The following is a 16,067-nucleotide window of genomic DNA, read 5'->3' on the forward strand; positions in this document are numbered from 1 at the left end:
AATTGATTGGGATACAGTGAAAAGAGGGCCGGGAGTATGGGTTTTAAACACAGGGATTTTAAAGAACGAAGACTATGTTTTAAGTGTACAGGAAATTATAACAAAGGAAAAAGAAAACGGAATGTATAGAGAAGACAAAAGGATTTGGTGGGAAAATGTGAAGTATTTAATCAAAAATTTTAGCATAAAATATTGTGGGATAATTCAGAGATGTAAAAAGGGTAAAGAAAGAGACATACGAGAACAACTAGAAAAGGAATTGAACATGAATGAAAAAGATATACAAAAAATAAAAGAAATAGAGGGAAAACTGAAAGAAATAGAAGAGAAGAAATATAATGGGGCACGATTAAGAAGTAAAGCAAAGTATAGAGTGGAAGGAGAGAAATGTACTAAGTTTTTTTTTTATTTGGAAAGAAGAAGGGGAATTTCACAAACAATTAAAAGAATACAAAGGGAAGATGGAGAGATAGTGGAAACAAATGAAGAGATACTAAAAGCAATAAAAGCATACTATGGAAAGCTATTCAAAGCAGAAGGAGTAAAGGAGGAAGAAAAAATAGAATTATTGAAACAAATAAAGACCAAAGTAGGAGAGGATGACAAAAAAGAGTGTGACCTAGAGATAAGAGAAGAAGAGATAAAAAGAGCAATAAGTGAACTGAATAAAAGGAAAAGCCCAGGTATTGACGGTTTAGGGAATGAATTTTATATAACTTTTAAGGATTTTTTAACGGATATTTTAAAAGAAGTATATGAAGAGACTTTTAAGAAAGATGAAATGAATCAGAGAATGGGGATGGGATTAATTAAGTTGATATATAAAAGAAAAGGAGAAAAAGCAGATTAAAAAAATTATAGACCCATCACAATGTTGAACACAGATTTGAAAATTTTAACAAAAGTTTTAGCCAACAGATTGAAGGAGGTAATGCCAACCATAATCAAAACAAATCAAGTATATGGAGTGAAAGGGAAGGATATAGCAGACACAACAATAAGTATAATAGATAGAATAAGGTATATGAAAGAAAAAAATAAGGATGGATATGTTATTAGTTTGGATTTTGAAAAGGCCTTCGACAGAGTAGAACATGACTATTTATTTGAGATTTTAAGTGGGTATGGGTTTGGGGAAAGTTTTATCAAATGGATTAAAATTTTATATAAAGGAGCAATAACAAGAGTAAAATGTAATGGGTTTTTAACAGAATGTTTTAAATTAACTAGGTCAATAAGACAAGGATGTCCACTATCAGCACTTTTATATTCACTAGTTGCAGAACCTTTGGGATTAGCTGTTAAAAGAGATAAAGAAGTAAAATGGATAGACATTGAAGAGAGTGGGGAAAATGAAAACATGTTTCAATACGCAGACGATACAACAATAATGGTTAAGGATATAAACAGTGTTAAAAAAGCAATGGAAGTGGTACAGACGTTTTGTAGGGGATCAGGGAGCAAGATAAATGAAGAGAAAACAGTATATATGAGATTTGGAGGGGCGAGTGTTTTAGCAAATGATTTTAAGTTTAAAGAATCAAAGGAAATAAAGATCCTAGGTGTTTTAATAGGGAAAGACGAAAAATATGTTGAAGTAGTAATGTGGGAAGAAATACTAGGAGGAATTGAAAGAAGGTTAAAATTTTGGAAATTGAGGACTTTAAGTTTAAAGGGGAAGGTTTTGATTGTAAATGTTTTAATGGTAGCAAAGTTGTGGTATGTTTTATATGTGACTTCTATGCCGATGTGGGTGGAAAAAAGGCTGAAGAAATGTTTTCTGGATTTTATATGGGATGGAAAACCTCCAAGAATTGCATACAAAACTATAATAGGAGAAGTTGGAAAGGGAGGGATGGGATTGATAGATGTGGAACAAAGAAAAAATAGCTTAAGAGTTAAAGTAATAAAAAAGTATCTGGATGAGAAAATTAAAACAACGTGGAAAAAGACGATGGAATATTTTTTAAATAAATGTGGGAATTTTAATTTGGGAGATAATATTTTATGGATGAAAACTAAGAATTGGATGGTGAAAGGAATGCCAGATTTTTACAGAGAATTGATGAGTGCTTGGGGGAAATTTTTAACTATTGTTAATTTTAATCCTCAAGGTAGAGAGAGCATTTTAAACCAGCCTTTATTCTTAAACAGCGGCATTTTAAATCAGGGGAATGTGATTTTTTTAAAGAAATGGTGGGATGTTGGGATCACAAGAGTTAGAGACATTTTATATGAATTTAAAGAGGGATTTTTACCATTACAGTATATAATAGATACAATGGAAGTGGCAAAAGAGGATTTTAATGAACAAGAACTACAAAATAAGTATGAAATAATGAAAGAAGCAATACCCAAAGAGTGGATAAAAAGAATAGAAGATATGGAAGAAGAGAAACAAGGGAAAAAAGTGAATGTAAAGTTGGGAGAAAAACGATATGCTTTTAATGAATGTACTGTGAAAATGTTTTACTGTTTTTTTAGAGAGGAGGTTTTCAGAAAACCAAAAGTCAATGAGTACTGGGTACAGAAATACAAAGATCTAAAAGAAGAGGATATATGGAATAACATGAAAGGTACAATGATAGACGCAAAATTGGAGAGTTTTGAATATTTAATCAGACACAGAGCAATTTTTACTGACATTATTTTTAAAAAAATCCACATGAAACTAAGTGAAACATGTAAAGTGTGTAATGTGGAAGATGAAAGTTTTTTACACTTGTTTTTAAATTGTAGAGAATTGGAAGATTTTAACAAAAAGGGTAAAAGACTGATTGAAATGTTGAGAGGGGAATCCAATGAGAGGACTGTAGAATGGAATAGAGTGGTGATGTTTGGGATGGAAGAAAAGGGTAAAAACAAAAGTTTTATTAATCTGTGTGTGATGCTAATGAAAAGTGCAATATGGGAGAGAATAATTGTAGCAAAAAAGGAAAAAATCGTGTTGGATGTTTGGATTGCTTTTAAAAGGAAAACTGAATTGTATATTGAAGGATTGTATGAGTATTTTAAATGTGAAAATAAGTTGGATGTTTTTTATGGTGTTTTTACCCCAAAAGTTTGTGGTGTTTTAAAGGATCTAATGTGGAAGTTGCCTGGAAGTGAAGAAGTTTTTTAAATTTTGTAAATGATTTGTGATGTAGAATGGTTGTGGAAGAAAATCTGTATCTTTTAATTTCTATTTGATTTTATTGTATTTTATTGATTGAAATTTTCCAATAAAAAAAAATAAAAAAAAATAAAAAAAGTCACGCCCGATCTCGTCTGATCTCGGAAGCTAAGCAGGGTCGGGCCTGGTTAGTACTTGGATGGGAGACCGCCTGGGAATACCAGGTGCTGTAAGCTTTTTTGATTTAAAAAAAAAAAAAAAGACTCACTGAGCTTCTTAAGAAAGCCTTTAAAAGTCTCTGAGATTCTTCAGAGAGCATGAAAGAGTTTGAGTATTTTCAAAAGTTCTTCTTAGTTTAAAAAAAAGACTCACTGAGCTTCTTCAGAAAGCCTTTAAAAGTCTCTGAGATTCTTCAGAGAGCATGAAAGAGTTTGAGTTTTTTCAAAAGGTCTTCTTAGTTTTCTTCATTAATGGTCTAACCTTTTAAATTGCCCAATTTTGGCAGCAGTTTTCGCTTACGGCCATACCACCTTGGTCACGCCCGATCTCGTCTGATCTCGGAAGCTAAGCAGGGTCGGGCCTGGTTAGTACTTGGATGGGAGACCGCCTGGGAATACCAGGTGCTGTAAGCTTTTTTGATTTAAAAAAAAAAAAAAGAGTCCCTGAGCTTCTTCAGAAAGCCTTTAAAAGTCTCTGAGATTCTTCAGAGAGCATGAAAGAGTTTGAGTTTTTTCAAAAGTTCTTCTTAGTTTAAAAAAAAGACTCACTGAGCTTCTTCAGAAAGCCTTTAAAAGTCTCTGAGATTCTTCAGAGAGCATGAAAGAGTTTGTTTTTTCAAAAGTTCTTCTTAGTTTAAAAAAAAGACTCACTGAGCTTCTTCAGAAAGCCTTTAAAAGTCTCTGAGATTCTTCAGAGAGCATGAAAGAGTTTGAGTTTTTTCAAAAGTTCTTCTTAGTTTTCTTCATTAATGGTCTAACCTTTTAAATTGCCCAATTTTGGCAGCAGTTTTCGCTTACGGCCATACCACCTTGGTCACGCCCGATCTCGTCTGATCTCGGAAGCTAAGCAGGGTCGGGCCTGGTTAGTACTTGGATGGGAGACCGCCTGGGAATACCAGGTGCTGTAAGCTTTTTTGATTTAAGGCGAGACACGGCAGGCAAAAACATCGTTTTTTTTCACTGGTCAATTTTGAGATTTTGGGATATTTGTCTTCAATAACATGTCTTCTTTCAGACTTGTGGTGAAAAAAAGTCCAAAATACACATTTAGGTCTTGATTTTACTACACGTTGTCCGTTTGCGTATGTAGATTTCTCATAAATTCATCAAAGGTTGTCGTTATAAATCATCCCTCTGCTCCGCGATCGCGATCTGCACCCTGTCATCACACACACCGTTAGAAAGCTATCTCTCTCCTGTACAATACTGCCGGATCCAAATATGGTCATTTCCTTTTTATCAGCAACCAATCGTGAAAGTAAAAGGGGGGATTTTACTCTAAATGCGCAATCTCATTGGCTGATGCTAAATCTTTAAAGCCCGTTTTCTCAAAATGACTGTTCTCTCTCACTCCAAGTCCGAAATCTCCAGTTCAGTAGCACCTATATACACCAAACTTTCCAGTCTAGTACCTAGTTATATTATGCAGACATTTACAGAGGGATTTGTAAATATATTATTCCTAGCCTGATTTATATAGCATTTTATTCCAAAAAACATGGCGAAAATCATCTTTTTAATGCTATTGGCAGTATATTCTGATTTACAGGATAACAAAAGTAGATATCCATAAATCCCTCTGTAATTTTTCCCCCATCTAATATGTAAACACAATGAAAAAATAATTTTGAACCTGGCTTTGTCCAATACTCAGATTTCGTTTTTTAAAATATATGCAAAATAGCGCATATTTAATTAGACAATGCCTCATTTGCATATTTAAACATTAAATTACAGAAAACTTGTAATACATTTTTTTCTAATATTAATGTTGGTAATCAACTGGCAAAGTTTCATGGTGATATCTTATAGTTAAAAAAATTACCCTATTCACCTGTAGTGTCTCGCCTTAAAAAAAAAAAAAAAAGAGTCCCTGAGCTTCTTCAGAAAGCCTTTAAAAGTCTCTGAGATTCTTCAGAGAGCATGAAAGAGTTTGAGTTTTTTCAAAAGTTCTTCTTAGTTTAAAAAAAAGACTCACTGAGCTTCTTCAGAAAGCCTTTAAAAGTCTCTGAGATTCTTCAGAGAGCATGAAAGAGTTTGTTTTTTCAAAAGTTCTTCTTAGTTTAAAAAAAAGACTCACTGAGCTTCTTCAGAAAGCCTTTAAAAGTCTCTGAGATTCTTCAGAGAGCTTGAAAGAGTTTGAGTTTTTTCAAAAGTTCTTCTTAGTTTTCTTCATTAATGGTCTAACCTATTAAATTGCCCAATTTTGGCAGCAGTTTTCGCTTACGGCCATACCACCTTGGTCACGCCCGATCTCGTCTGATCTCGGAAGCTAAGCAGGGTCGGGCCTGGTTAGTACTTGGATGGGAGACCGCCTGGGAATACCAGGTGCTGTAAGCTTTTTTGATTTAAGGCGAGACACGGCAGGCAAAAACATCGTTTTTTTTTCACTGGTCAATTTTGAGATTTTGTGATATTTGTCTTCAATAACATGTCTTCTTTCAGACTTGTGGTGAAAAAAAGTCCAAAATACACATTTAGGTCTTGATTTTACTACACGTTGTCCGTTTGCGTCCGTAGATTTCTCATAAATTCATCAAAAGTTGTCGTTATAAATCATCCCTCTGCTCCGCGATCGCGATCTGCACCCTGTCATCACACACACCGTTAGAAAGCTATCTCTCTCCTGTACAATACTGCCGGATCCAAATATGGTCATTTCCTTTTTATCAGCAACCAATCGTGAAAGTAAAAGGGGGGATTTTACTCTAAATGCGCAATCTCATTGGCTGATGCTAAATCTTTAAAGCCCGTTTTCTCAAAATGACTGTTCTCTCTCACTCCAAGTCCGAAATCTCCAGTTCAGTAGCACCTATATACACCAAACTTTCCAGTCTAGTACCTAGTTATATTATGCAGACATTTACAGAGGGATTTGTAAATATATTATTCCTAGCCTGATTTATATAGCATTTTATTCCAAAAAACATGGCGAAAATCATCTTTTTAATGCTATTGGCAGTATATTCTGATTTACAGGATAACAAAAGTAGATATCCATAAATCCCTCTGTAATTTTTCCCCCATCTAATATGTAAACACAATGAAAAAATAATTTTGAACCTGGCTTTGTCCAATACTCAGATTTCGTTTTTTAAAATATATGCAAAATAGCGCATATTTAATTAGACAATGCCTCATTTGCATATTTAAACATTAAATTACAGAAAACTTGTAATACATTTTTTTCTAATATTAATGTTGGTAATCAACTGGCAAAGTTTCATGGTGATATCTGATAGTTAAAAAAATTACCCTATTCACCTGTAGTGTCTCGCCTTAAAAAAAAAAAAAAAAAAGAGTCCCTGAGCTTCTTCAGAAAGCCTTTAAAAGTCTCTGAGATTCTTCAGAGAGCATGAAAGAGATTGAGTTTTTTCAAAAGTTCTTCTTAGTTTAAAAAAAAAGACTCACTGAGCTTCTTCAGAAAGCCTTTAAAAGTCTCTGAGATTCTTCAGAGAGCATGAAAGAGTTTGAGTTTTTTCAAAAGTTCTTCTTAGTTTAAAAAAAAGAGTCCCTGAGCTTCTTCAGAAAGCCTTTAAAAGTCTCTGAGATTCTTCAGAGAGCATGAAAGAGTTTGAGTTTTTTCAAAAGTTCTTCTTAGTTTAAAAAAAAAGACTCACTGAGCTTCTTCAGAAAGCCTTTAAAAGTCTCTGAGATTCTTCAGAGAGCATGAAAGAGTTTGAGTTTTTTCAAAAGTTCTTCTTAGTTTTCTTCATTAATGGTCTAACCTTTTAAATTGCCCAATTTTGGCAGCAGTTTTCGCTTACGGCCATACCACCTTGGTCACGCCCGATCTCGTCTGATCTCGGAAGCTAAGCAGGGTCGGGCCTGGTTAGTACTTGGATGGGAGACCGCCTGGGAATACCAGGTGCTGTAAGCTTTTTTGATTTAAAAAAACAAAAAAGAGTCCCTGAGCTTCTTCAGAAAGCCTTTAAAAGTCTCTGAGATTCTTCAGAGAGCATGAAAGAGTTTGAGTTTTTTCAAAAGTTCTTCTTAGTTTAAAAAAAAGACTCACTGAGCTTCTTCAGAAAGCCTTTAAAAGTCTCTGAGATTCTTCAGAGAGCATGAAAGAGTTTGAGTTTTTTCAAAAGTTCTTCTTAGTTTTCTTCATTAATGGTCTAACCTTTTTTGTATGCGCATGCGCGTGCGGTTTGTGTTTGTGTTTGGAGCTCCGTCGAATTGATTCATTAATCCTTGCTTTTCTTCTTTTCAACTAATTTATAAACAAGCGCTTTCTATTTTTATATCATGGGAACTTATCCTCGCTACTATTCCTTATAAAAAACAATCTGATTACTTTGATATCGCTACTTAGATCCAACTTTGCGAATCTCGGCTACTAGCCTTTAGTCCGCTAGCATTTCACGCGTGGCCTCTCGCCTACCGACCGTCTTATTTTACACCCGTTTCACTGAAAGGATACAGGTTATATCCAGCATTTCACTCCTAAATTAGTAGTGATATTGATAGTATCACTACTGATTTACTGTTCATCTGTTATAATGGCGAACATATCGGATGTGTGTCTAACGTTACCTCTGAGTGCAGGTGAGGACACATTCGAGCTGATTTCGGTACGATTGGAGCTGGAATCGGTGGAGAAACAGATCCGTGGTCTGCTGGAGAAACAAGCCGAGCTGCGGGATCGGCGATCAGCGCTTGAAACGTCACGCGCCGATGCTCATAAGTCAGTGGTTAGTAACTTTTTGACTCCCACTTCGTCTACTCCGTGCGTTTCTCTGCCCAGGAGGACGCGATCATCTCTGGCATCATTCACTCCGGCACCGACACAACACCATGGACCCTGGGTGATCCCACAGCGAAAGACACGAGCCAGGACCAGAGCAAGAACCTCTCCGCCCCTCCCGGTCTTCGAGATCTCCACCCGGAACCGCTTCTCCCCCCTTCGCGAGTCGGAACGCGACGACGCCGTGATCATCCGCAGTTCCATGGTCCGTCATGTCCGCGCTACCTCAGGTAAGGGTACGGTGCGCACTCACTGCTTTCCTGGTGCTCGTGTTCTTGATGTCGCCGCACAGGTTCCCGAGATCCTGAACGGTGACGAGCGCGTCGGAGCAGTAGTGCTGCACACGGGAGTAAACGACATCAGGCTGCGGCAGACGGAGGTTCTGAAGAAGGACTACAAGAGCCTGATCGAGACGGTACGCAGCACAGCGCCTGAGGCAACGATCATCGTGTCTGGACCGCTTCCCACGTACCGACAAGGACAGGAAAGGTTCAGTAGATTATTTGCACTAAATGAATGGTTAATGTCATGGTGTAATGAACAGAAACTGCTCTTTGTAAATAATTGGAATCTGTTCTGGGAGCGACCTAGGCTCTACCGTGCTGATGGCCTGCACCCCAGCAGAATCGGAGCGGCTGTTCTGTCGGACAACATCTCTAAGACGTTACACACCATATGACTAGAAAATCAAAGTCCAAATCACAGTCTTTGCTGTGCCAAATTAATTGAAATAAGTAGTGTAGAACATTATATAGAAACTGTGTCTATTCCTCGTTTAATGAGGCCATATAATAAATCTACTGTAGGATCTAGGGAAAATCTTATTGTAATTAAACCTGAAAATCTAAATATCAGTGAACAAAAACAATTTCTAAAACTAGGTCTTCTAAACATTAGATCGCTCACACCTAAGGCGGTTATTGTAAATGAAATGGTCACAGATAATAGCTTCGATGTACTTTGCCTTACTGAAACCTGGCTTAAACCAACTGATTATTTCGGTCTAAATGAGTCCACTCCACCAGGATACTGTTATAAGCATGAGCCCCGTCTGATCGGTCGTGGCGGCGGTGTTGCAACAATCTATAGAGATATTCTTAATGTTATTCAGGAAACAGGTCACAGGTTTAATTCATTTGAAGTACTTGTACTAAATATTACGCTCTTAGATGTAAGAAAGAAATCCCTAATATCTCTAGCCTTGGCTACTGTATATAGACCTCCAGGGCCCTATGCTGATTTCCTAAAAGAGTTTGCAGAGTTTCTCTCAGATCTATTGGTCAATACCGATAAAGCAATAATTGTTGGAGATTTTAACATACACGTAGATAACACAAATGATGCGTTAGGGACTGCGTTTACAGATTTATTAAACTCTTTTGGGGTCAAGCAAAACGTCAGTGGTCCCACTCATCGTCTAAATCATACACTAGACTTAATTATATCATATGGAACCAATCCAACTGATATAGATATTATACCGCAAAGTGACGATCTCACTGATCATCACATGGTAACTTGTATAATACGTACTGCTGAAATTTGTCATGTTGCGCCACGTTATCGACCAGGCAGAACAATCGTTCCAACCACTATAGATAGATTCTTAAATAGCTTACCTGATCTATCTCAGCTGCTCAGTGAACCCAAACAAACAGATGAACTAGAGGAAATGACTAGCAGTTTGAGCACCATTTTCTCTAGTACATTAGATATTGTTGCACCAATTAGATTAAAAAAGGTTAGAGAGAAAACTAAAGCACCTTGGTACAACAGTGCTACGCATGTTATCAAGAGAGAAACTCGTAACTTAGAGCGTAAATGGAAACAAACTAATTTAGAGGTCTTTAGATTCGCGTGGAAAGACAGTATGTCACGTTATAAAAAGGCTCTAAAAGCAGCCAGGGCTGAGCATCTCCACAAACTAATAGAAAATAACCAAAATAATCCAAGGTTTTTATTTAACACCGTGGCTAGACTAACAAATATACAGACATCACCAGAGCAAAATATTCCGTTACAGTATAGTAGTAATGATTTTATGAACTACTTTAATGAGAAAATAGAAAGCATCCGTAACACAATTGTAAATGTACACTCTTTTATGATGTCTTATGATTCAGCCTCAATTATCGCCCCTCTGGAACAACTACACCGCTTTACAACTATAGGACAGGAAGAGCTAAATAAACTTATCATTGCATCGAAACCAACAACATGTTTATTAGATCCAATACCCACTAAACTACTGAAAGAAGTGTTACCTGTAGTGGAAGAGCCTCTTCTCAATATTATTAACTCGTCTTTATTTTTAGGTCATGTTCCAAGAATATTCAAGCTGGCAGTAATAAAACCTCTCATTAAGAAACCGCAATTAGACCCAAATAACTTAGCAAATTACAGACCCATTTCAAATCTTCCATTTATGTCTAAAATACTAGAAAAAATTGTGTCCGCTCAATTGTGCTCTTTCTTGCAAGAAAATGAGATATATGAAAAATTCCAGTCAGGATTCAGACCGCATCATAGCACAGAAACTGCGCTAGTTAAAATTACAAATGATTTACTTTTAGCTTCTGACCAAGGCTGTATCTCAATACTAGTTCTACTCGATCTAAGCGCTGCGTTCGACACTATCGATCATAAAATACTCCTGGATCGACTACAAAACTACACTGGTGTTCAGGGACAGGCATTAAGCTGGTTTAGATCGTACTTATCAGACCGTTATCATTTCGTCTGTTTAAATGGGGAAAAATCAAAGATAACGTCAGTAGACTATGGAGTGCCGCAAGGATCGGTGTTAGGCCCTCTGCTATTCTCAATATATATGCTCCCACTTGGTAATATTATAAGAAAACATGCAATTAATTTCCACTGTTATGCTGATGACACTCAATTATATATTTCATCACGGCCAGATGAAAACACTAACTTATCAAATTTGACAGAGTGTCTCAAAGATATAAAATGCTGGATGACGCGTAATTTCCTGCTACTAAATTCAGATAAAACGGAGGTATTACTTATTGGTCCAAAAAACTACCCACAAACTCACTTACAATACAACTTTAATATAGAAGGATGTCCAGTTACTTTATCCACTACAGTAAAAGACCTGGGTGTTATACTAGACCGCAACTTGTCTTTCGAAAATCATATTTCATATGTTACAAGAACAGCCTTTTTCCACCTTAGAAACATTACAAAGCTACGTAACATGCTATCTGTTTCTGATGCAGAAAAGTTAGTTCATGCATTCATGACCTCGAGACTAGATTATTGTAATGCTATATTAGCTGGCTGTCCTGCATCCTCAATAAACAAGCTACAGTTAGTGCAAAATGCAGCTGCTAGAGTTCTTACTAGGTCAAGAAAATATGATCATATAACACCAATTTTATCATCTCTACACTGGTTACCTATCAAGTTCCGTATCAATTACAAAGTACTATTACTGACCTATAAAGCCCTAAATGGTTTAGCTCCTGTGTATTTAATGGACCTTCTATCGCCCTACAATCCATCACGTTCTTTAAGATCACTAAATTCGAGGCTTCTGGTCATTCCTAGGATATCTAAGTCCACTAAAGGAGGAAGGGCGTTCTCACATTTAGCTCCAAAACTCTGGAATAGCCTTCCTGATATTGTTCGAAGCTCTGACTCGCTGTCCCAGTTTAAAACTAGATTAAAGACGCATCTCTTTAGCCAAGCATTTACATAATGCTTACCTTTTATACCACTGCTGAATCAGATCAAATGCATTTAATATTATAAAACTTGAAGAGTCTGTAGGTTATTTGTATAAGTTGCATAGTATTTACAGTCATTACGTTCCTGTGTATATTGCGTGAATGACGGGTGGTTGGGTAGATATTGCGTTTTGCGGTAGTTGGTATGCCATACGGAACCGTTGCCACTGAACCTGCATTAACGACGACAGTGGGGCTCGACAGCCTTAGTCAAACGGGTCGGCGCGTATGGTTGGGTTGCGGAGAGATTGTGAGATTGTGGTCGGGTCTCAGCAGCAGGAGGAATGTAGAGGTCAGTAAGCAGGGCTGAGTTGAGTGGGGGACGGAGGGGGGTGACTCTGGGACGCAAGAATCACTGTCTTCATGTTTTTTATCATTTACGCCCGTGTTATGGAAATCATTATGAACAGCAGCTACGCTAATTATTTTCCCTTTTTGCTTTTCTGCTGTTATCTCGGGACGCGAGTCCCGAGAAAAACGGCGTTCGTCAGCTCCAGTTTGTATCCAGCCTTTCACAGAGACTTCAGATACGCCAATCACAAAGCCTGTGAAGAGACGACTCAACACCGGCGATATGGACCCTCTATGGTGGACGGCACTGATCCTCAACAACTCGTCTCAACACCGGCGTGATTACTTGGACTTCCAAAAGATGGAAATGGATAAATATTCCGATCCAATCTGACTTGTAATGCTGCCCGAATCATAAATCATGCACTGTTCCTTCGTTGGCCAGAGGAGAACTGGCCCTCCGACTGAGTCTGGTTTCTCCCAAGGTTTTTTTCTCCATTCTGTCACCTGATGGAGTTTTGGTTCCTTGGCACTGTTGCCTTGGCTTTTGGCTTGCTTAGTTGGGGACATTTAATATTCAATAATATTATTGATCTGCCTTGCTTAAGGTGGACGTTGACTTAATTTTCTTTTAGAAACAAACTCTGTTATATTATTTTCATGTTATCACTGTGAAGCTGCTTTGATACAATCTGTATTGTAAAAAGCGCTATATAAATAAAGGTGACTTGACTTGACTTGACTTTTAAATTGCCCAATTTTGGCAGCAGTTTTCGCTTACGGCCATACCACCTTGGTCACGCCCGATCTCGTCTGATCTCGGAAGCTAAGCAGGGTCGGGCCTGGTTAGTACTTGGATGGGAGACCGCCTAGGAATACCAGGTGCTGTAAGCTTTTTTGATTAAAAAAAAAAAAAAGAGTCCCTGAGCTTCTTCAGAAAGCCTTTAAAAGTCTCTGAGATTCTTCAGAGAGCATGAAAGAGTTTGAGTTTTTTCAAAAGTTCTTCTTAGTTTAAAAAAAAAGACTCACTGAGCTTCTTCAGAAAGCCTTTAAAAGTCTCTGAGATTCTTCAGAGAGCATGAAAGAGTTTGAGTTTTTTCAAAAGTTCTTCTTAGTTTTCTTCATTAATGGTCTAACCTTTTAAATTGCCCAATTTTGGCAGCAGTTTTTGCTTACGGCCATAGCACCTTGGTCACGCCCGATCTCGTCTGATCTCGGAAGCTAAGCAGGGTCGGGCCTGGTTAGTACTTGGATGGGAGACCGCCTGGGAATACCAGGTGCTGTAAGCTTTTTTGATTTAAAAAAAAAAAAAAAAGAGTCCCTGAGCTTCTTCAGAAAGCCTTTAAAAGTCTCTGAGATTCTTCAGAGAGCATGAAAGAGTTTGAGTTTTTTCAAAAGTTCTTCTTACTTTAAAAAAAAGACTCACTGAGCTTCTTCAGAAAGCCTTTAAAAGTCTCTGAGATTCTTCAGAGAGCATGAAAGAGTTTGAGTTTTTTCAAAAGTTCTTCTTAGTTTAAAAAAAAGACTCACTGAGCTTCTTCAGAAAGCCTTTAAAAGTCTCTGAGATTCTTCAGAGAGCATGAAAGAGTTTGAGTTTTTTCAAAAGTTCTTCTTAGTTTTCTTCATTAATGGTCTAACCTTTTAAATAGCCCAATTTTGGCAGCAGTTTTCGCTTACGGCCATACCACCTTGGTCACGCCCGATCTCGTCTGATCTCGGAAGCTAAGCAGGGTCGGGCCTGGTTAGTACTTGGATGGGAGACCGCCTGGGAATACCAGGTGCTGTAAGCTTTTTTGATTTAAAAAAAAAAAAAAAAAAAAAGAGTCCCTGAGCTTCTTCAGAAAGCCTTTAAAAGTCTCTGAGATTCTTCAGAGAGCATGAAAGAGTTTGAGTTTTTTCAAAAGTTCTTCTTACTTTAAAAAAAAGACTCACTGAGCTTCTTCAGAAAGCCTTTAAAAGTCTCTGAGATTCTTCAGAGAGCATGAAAGAGTTTGAGTTTTTTCAAAAGTTCTTCTTAGTTTAAAAAAGACTCACTGAGCTTCTTCAGAAAGCCTTTAAAAGTCTCAGAGATTCTTCAGAGAGTATGAAAGAGTTTGAGTTTTTTCAAAAGTTCTTCTTAGTTTTCTTCATTAATGGTCTAACCTTTTAAATGGCCCAATTTTGGCAGCAGTTTTCGCTTACGGCCATACCACCTTGGTCACGCCCGATCTCGTCTGATCTCGGAAGCTAAGCAGGGTCGGGCCTGGTTAGTACTTGGATGGGAGACCGCCTGGGAATACCAGGTGCTGTAAGCTTTTTTGATTTAAAAAAAAAAAAGAGTCCCTGAGCTTCTTCAGAAAGCCTTTAAAAGTCTCTGAGATTCTTCAGAGAGCATGAAAGAGTTTGAGTTTTTTCAAAAGTTCCTCTTAGTTTAAAAAAAAAGACTCACTGAGCTTCTGCAGAAAGCCTTTAAAAGTCTCTGAGATTCTTCAGAGAGCATGAAAGAGTTTGAGTTTTTTCAAAAGTTCTTAGTTTAAAAAAAAGACTCACTGAGCTTCTTCAGAAAGCCTTTAAAAGTCTCTGAGATTCTACAGAGAGTATGAAAGAGTTTGAGTTTTTTCAAAAGTTCTTCTTAGTTTTCTTCATTAATGGTCTAACCTTGTAAATAGCCCAATTTTGGCAGCAGTTTTCGCTTACGGCCATACCACCTTGGTCACGCCCGATCTCGTCTGATCTCGGAAGCTAAGCAGGGTCGGGCCTGGTTAGTACTTGGATGGGAGACCGCCTGGGAATACCAGGTGCTGTAAGCTTTTTTGATTTAAAAAAAAAAAAGAGTCCCTGAGCTTCTTCAGAAAGCCTTTAAAAGTCTCTGAGATTCTTCAGAGAGCATGAAAGAGTTTGAGTTTTTTCAAAAGTTCTTCTTAGTTTAAAAAAAAAGACTCACTGAGCTTCTGCAGAAAGCCTTTAAAAGTCTCTGAGATTCTTCAGAGAGCATGAAAGAGTTTCAGTTTTTTCAAAAGTTCTTCTTAGTTTAAAAAAAAGACTCACTGAGCTTCTTCAGAAAGCCTTTAAAAGTCTCTGAGATTCTTCAGAGAGCATGAAAGAGTTTGAGTTTTTTCAAAAGTTCTTCTTAGTTTTCTTCATTAATGGTCTAACCTTTTAAATTGCCCACTTTTGGCAGCAGTTTTCGCTTACGGCCATACCACCTTGGTCACGCCCGATCTCGTCTGATCTCGGAAGCTAAGCAGGGTCGGGCCTGGTTAGTACTTGGATGGGAGACCGCCTGGGAATACCAAGTGCTGTAAGCTTTTTTGATTTAAAAAAAAAAAAAAAAAAAGTGTCCCTGAGCTTCTTCAGAAAGCCTTTAAAAGTCTCAGAGATTCTTCAGAGAGCATGAAAGAGTTTGAGTTTTTTCAAAAGTTCTTCTTAGTTTAAAAAAAGAGTCCCTGAGCTTCTTCAGAAAGCCTTTAAAAGTCTCTGAGATTCTTCAGAGAGCATGAAAGAGTTTGAGTTTTTTCAAAAGTTCTTCTTAGTTTAAAAAAAAGACTCACTGAGCTTCTTCAGAAAGCCTTTAAAAGTCTCTGAGATTCTTCAGAGAGCATGAAAGAGTTTGAGTTTTTTCAAAAGCTCTTCTTAGTTTAAAAAAAAGACTCACTGAGCTTCTTCAGAAAGCCTTTAAAAGTCTCTGAGATTCTTCAGAGAGCATGAAAGAGTTTGAGTTTTTTCAAAAGTTCTTCTTAGTTTTCTTCATTAATGGTCTAACCTTTTAAATGGCCCAATTTTGGCAGCAGTTTTCGCTTACGGCCATACCACCTTGGTCACGCCCGATCGCGTCTGATCTCGGAAGCTAAGCAGGGTCGGGCCTGGTTAGTACTTGGATGGGAGACCGCCTGGGAATACCAGGTGCTGTAAGCTTTTTTGTTTAAAAAAAAAAAAAGAGTCCCTGAGCTTCTTCAGAAAGCCTTTAA

At 37.4% G+C, this 16,067-nt stretch overlaps 11 non-coding genes across 11 annotated transcripts; all 11 read left to right on the plus strand.

The window, feature by feature from the left end:
- Nucleotides 1–3,625: 3,625 nt before the first annotated feature.
- On the plus strand, nucleotides 3,626–3,744 carry LOC143739543 (5S ribosomal RNA). Its single transcript, XR_013204273.1, has one exon. It is a non-coding gene; the product is annotated as a 5S ribosomal RNA (ribosomal RNA).
- Nucleotides 3,745–4,122: 378 nt separating this feature from the next.
- LOC143739544 (5S ribosomal RNA) lies at nucleotides 4,123–4,241 on the plus strand. The gene has a single exon (XR_013204274.1). It is a non-coding gene; the product is annotated as a 5S ribosomal RNA (ribosomal RNA).
- A 1,310-nt stretch (nucleotides 4,242–5,551) lies between these two features.
- On the plus strand, nucleotides 5,552–5,670 carry LOC143739546 (5S ribosomal RNA). Its single transcript, XR_013204276.1, has one exon. It is a non-coding gene; the product is annotated as a 5S ribosomal RNA (ribosomal RNA).
- A 1,421-nt stretch (nucleotides 5,671–7,091) lies between these two features.
- On the plus strand, nucleotides 7,092–7,210 carry LOC143739547 (5S ribosomal RNA). Its single transcript, XR_013204277.1, has one exon. It is a non-coding gene; the product is annotated as a 5S ribosomal RNA (ribosomal RNA).
- A 5,685-nt stretch (nucleotides 7,211–12,895) lies between these two features.
- On the plus strand, nucleotides 12,896–13,014 carry LOC143739937 (5S ribosomal RNA). The gene has a single exon (XR_013204646.1). It is a non-coding gene; the product is annotated as a 5S ribosomal RNA (ribosomal RNA).
- A 276-nt stretch (nucleotides 13,015–13,290) lies between these two features.
- On the plus strand, nucleotides 13,291–13,409 carry LOC143739978 (5S ribosomal RNA). Its single transcript, XR_013204687.1, has one exon. It is a non-coding gene; the product is annotated as a 5S ribosomal RNA (ribosomal RNA).
- Nucleotides 13,410–13,791: 382 nt separating this feature from the next.
- Nucleotides 13,792–13,910, plus strand: LOC143739548 (5S ribosomal RNA). The gene has a single exon (XR_013204278.1). It is a non-coding gene; the product is annotated as a 5S ribosomal RNA (ribosomal RNA).
- Nucleotides 13,911–14,295: 385 nt separating this feature from the next.
- Nucleotides 14,296–14,414, plus strand: LOC143739549 (5S ribosomal RNA). The gene has a single exon (XR_013204279.1). It is a non-coding gene; the product is annotated as a 5S ribosomal RNA (ribosomal RNA).
- A 376-nt stretch (nucleotides 14,415–14,790) lies between these two features.
- On the plus strand, nucleotides 14,791–14,909 carry LOC143739550 (5S ribosomal RNA). Its single transcript, XR_013204280.1, has one exon. It is a non-coding gene; the product is annotated as a 5S ribosomal RNA (ribosomal RNA).
- A 379-nt stretch (nucleotides 14,910–15,288) lies between these two features.
- Nucleotides 15,289–15,407, plus strand: LOC143739970 (5S ribosomal RNA). Its single transcript, XR_013204679.1, has one exon. It is a non-coding gene; the product is annotated as a 5S ribosomal RNA (ribosomal RNA).
- A 488-nt stretch (nucleotides 15,408–15,895) lies between these two features.
- LOC143739931 (5S ribosomal RNA) lies at nucleotides 15,896–16,014 on the plus strand. The gene has a single exon (XR_013204641.1). It is a non-coding gene; the product is annotated as a 5S ribosomal RNA (ribosomal RNA).
- The last annotated feature ends 53 nt before the right edge of the window (nucleotides 16,015–16,067 follow it).

This window comes from Siphateles boraxobius, unplaced genomic scaffold (genome assembly GCF_051911475.1).
Source record: "Siphateles boraxobius isolate OS27281-9 unplaced genomic scaffold, OSU_SipBor_1 160, whole genome shotgun sequence".
Classification (NCBI taxonomy): Eukaryota; Metazoa; Chordata; class Actinopteri; order Cypriniformes; family Leuciscidae; genus Siphateles; species Siphateles boraxobius.